Source organism: Pseudophryne corroboree, chromosome 7, assembly GCF_028390025.1.
Source record: "Pseudophryne corroboree isolate aPseCor3 chromosome 7, aPseCor3.hap2, whole genome shotgun sequence".
Lineage (NCBI taxonomy): Eukaryota > Metazoa > Chordata > Amphibia > Anura > Myobatrachidae > Pseudophryne > Pseudophryne corroboree.
The window spans coordinates 438,649,605-438,653,778 of NC_086450.1; positions in this window are offsets into that span (position 1 = coordinate 438,649,605).

The window sequence follows — 4,174 nt, forward strand, 5'->3', positions numbered from 1 at the left end:
TGATACAGAATAAAATAATTGCATTTAAAATTGAATGCAGGCTGAGTATTTCTGTAATTTATAGTATATGAATGGTCGCCTATTATCTGTTTGAGACTCTTCTGTTTTGCATACATTATACTAATTATTTTCCTGGTTCACAGCTGCTTCCTCAAAAAGAGACTTCCTTCTGTATGCTTATCCGAATGTTGTTATCCAACTACTAACTCATGCTGCTAATGGATTCACGTGATACATGAGAAAAACAACTTGTCCTACTTCAAAATCAATATTCTGTAAATGTTTATTTTTTTTATTTAAGTATTTTTTATTGGTTTTCATAAACAAACCTACAAGAGAAGAAAACCGAACAATACCATAATAAACCATGTTACATCAGAAAGGAGCAATATCACAGTACATACTGTAAAAAGGATCAGGTATCCGACACTTGTAGAGAAATGATCAACCAACCGATACACAGACATAGGGGTATATTTACTAAGGTCCCGATTTTGACCGAGATGCCGTTTTTTCTTCAAAGTGTCATCTTGGTAATTTACTAAGCAAAAATCACGGCAGTGATGAGGGCATTTGTAATATTTTGGAAGTCCTAGGAAAAAAATCACGAATCAATACACCATCGGTCAAATACACCTGCAATTTGGTAGAAATCGGGAATTTACTAAAAAGTGCAAATCACAAACACTGCCGACAATAGCCAAACACTGCCGTGCAGAAATACAAATCGTAAAAAAGTGCTAAAAAAAAACAGACCTGCTTTTTTATCCCGTGTTTGGATAGGCATGCAGGGATCCATGAGATCCGTGCATGTTTATCAGTGGGAAGGGGATGGGAAAGTGTTAATTTTTAAAAAAAAATTTGCGTGGGGTCCCGCCTCCTAAGCCAAACCAAAAAAATTGACAGGGGTTCCCCCATATTTAAACAACCAGCACCGGGCTCTGCGCCTGGTCCTGGTTCCAAAAATACGGGGGACAAAAAGCGTAGGGGTCCCCCGTATTTTTGAAACCAGCACCGGGCTCCACTAGCTGGACAGATAATGCCACAGCCGGGGGTCACTTTTATACAGCGCCCTGCGGCCGTGGCATTAAATACCCAACTAGTCACCCCTGGCCGGGGTACCCTGGAGGAGTGGGAACCCCTTCAATCAAGGGGTCCCCCCCTCCAGCCACCCAAGGGCCAGGGTGAAGCCCGAGGCTGTCCCCCCAATCCAATGGGCTGCGGATGGGAGGCTGATAGCCTTTGTTGTAAGTTATGAATATTGTTTTTGGTAGCAGTACTACAAGTCCCAGCAAGCCTCCCCCGCAAGCTGGTACTTGGAGAACCACAAGTACCAGCATGCGGCGGAAAACCGGGCACGCTGGTACCTGTAGTACTACTACTAAAAAAATACCCCAATAAAGACATAACACACACACCTTGAAAGTATAACTTTAATGCATACATACACACCACCATATACACATACTTACCTTATGTTCACACGAGGGTCGGTCCTCTTCTCCATGTAGAATCCATGGTGTACCTGTTGAAAAAAATTCTACTCACCAAATCCAGTGTAGAGGGCTCCTCGGGTAATCCATTTGTAATCCACGTACTTGTAAAAATAAAAAAAAGGACACCCGACCACGAACTGAAAGGGGCCCCATGTTTTCACATGGGACCCCTTTCCCCGAATGCCAGAAACCCCCTCTGACTTATGTCTAAGAGGGTTTCTTCAGCCAATCAGAGAGCGCCACGTTGTGGCACCCTCCTGATCGGCTGTGTGCTCCTGTACTGTCTGACAGGCAGCACACGGCAGTGTTACAATGTAGCGCCTATGCGCTCCATTGTAACCAATGGTGGGAACTTTGTGGTCAGCAGTGAGGTTACTTTCGGTCACCCGCTGACCACAAAGTTCCCACCATTGGTTACAATGGAGCGCATAGGCCCTACATAGTAACACTGCCGTGTGCCGCCTGTCAGACAGTACAGGAGCACACAGCCGATCAGGAGGGTGCCACAACGTGGCGCTCCCTGATTGGCTGAAGAAACCCTCTTAGACATAAGTCAGAGGGGGTTTCTGGCATTCGGGGAAAGGGGTCCCATGTGAAAACATGGGGCCCCTTTCAGTTCGTGGTCGGGTGTCCGTTTTTTTATTTTTACAAGTACGTGGATTACAAATGGATTACCCGAGGAGCCCTCTACACTGGATTTGGTGAGTAGAATTTTTTTCAACAGGTACACCATGGATTCTACATGGAGAAGAGGACCAACCCTCGTGTGAACATAAGGTAAGTATGTGTATATGGTGGTGTGTATGTATGCATTACAGTTATACTTTCAAGGTGTGTGTGTTATGTCTTTATTGGGGTATTTTTTTAGTAGTAGTACTACAGGTACCAGCGGGCCCGGTTTTCCGCCGCATGCTGGTACTTGTGGTTCTCCAAGTACCAGCTTGCGGGGGAGGCTGCTGGGACTTGTAGTACTGCTACTAAAAACAATATTCATAACTTACAACAAAGGCTATCAGCCCCCCATCCGCAGCCCATTGGATGGGGGGGACAGCCTCGGGCTTCACCCCTGGCCCTTGGGTGGCTGGAGGGGGGGGACCCCTTGATTGAAGGGGTTCCCACCCCTCCAGGGTACCCCGGCCAGGCTAGTTGGGTATTTAATGCCACGGCCGCAGGGCGCTGTATAAAAGTGACCCCCGGCTGTGGCATTATCTGTCCAGCTAGTGGAGCCCGGTGCTGGTTTCAAAAATACGGGGGACCCCTACGCTTTTTGTCCCCCGTATTTTTGGAACCAGGACCAGGCGCAGAGCCCGCTGCAGGTTGCTTAAATATGGGGGAACCCCTGTCAATTTTTTCCCCATATTTTTGCAACCAGGGCCGGCTCAAAGAGCCCGAGGCTGGTTTGGCTTAGGAGGGGGGACCCCACGCATTTTTTTTTTAAGTTTAAACTTTTTTTTACAAGGTGCACAATGAAGCCCAGCACGGATCTCTCAGATCCGGCCGAGATTCATTGTATTAAAGTCGGCAGTGTTTTACAAGTCACTCACGTAAAACACTGCCTAAAAAAACGAATGACATCGACATCGGAAAAACCGAAAATGCAGAATATGGCAGCTTAGTAAATTAGTCGTAATCAATTCAAAAAGTTGCATATTTACACTTTCGATGTCATTCGTGATTGAACTTTGACCTCAAACGGGAAAATATGATTCTTAGTAAATTTACCCCATAATCTATAAATGCCAAAAAGGATTGACTCACTGATTGACTCATCACAAAATCTCTTAAACAACAATGCCTACAATCTTGAAACTTGGCAGGTAGTCTCTCCTTGGGTCCCAGGTGCTTATTAAGAACTGGTTTTACAAATGTCACTACCCATCCACAGAAATCGCCAAAAATGGATGAGTATGTATGTATGTTCCAGCATAACTCTGGAATGTCCGCAGCAATTTACACCAAGCTTGGAACACATATGACTTACAATCTGGGAACAAACACTGTGGGGGGTAACATACCCCTAGAACCCCTAGGGGTGAGGAAGCAGCACATAGTATTTCAGCAGACAGCATAACTCCGGAATGCCTGGAGCAATTTACACCACACTTTGTACACATATGACTTACAATCGGAGAACAAACATTGTGGGGGTAAGACACCCCTAGCACCTCTAAGGGTGGGACAGCAGCACAGAGTATAAGTTAGAATTGTATATACGTTGGTGGTGCACCCCAGAGGTATTAATATAGTTGCAAAAAAAGAGAGTTGTCCCTACAAAGAAATAGGGAACAAAAGAAAAAAGCCTCTTTGTGGGGGCACGCTTTCAAAATTTTATATATTGTTTAAAAATACATTTTAATTCGATAAATATAAAATTATGTGTATAGAAAAAGGGAAAAAAATTACCTATTGGTACAACCCTATTGAGAAAAAACAATCATGATTCTGTGGTGAATACAATATTATATACTCCTCCAATATAACAATGTATCTAAAATTGGACAGTTTGTAGCAGCCTCTGTATCCAGTGATATGTCTGAGAGTACAGATAGAAATCCCTGTACTCTTGACACAGGATGCAATTTAATAGATTAATTGCCTTAAGCAATACTTATGGAGGGAAATTAATTAATTAAATGCTAGGAGAAAATTATAGACAATTAGATTAGTTGTTAAGTAGG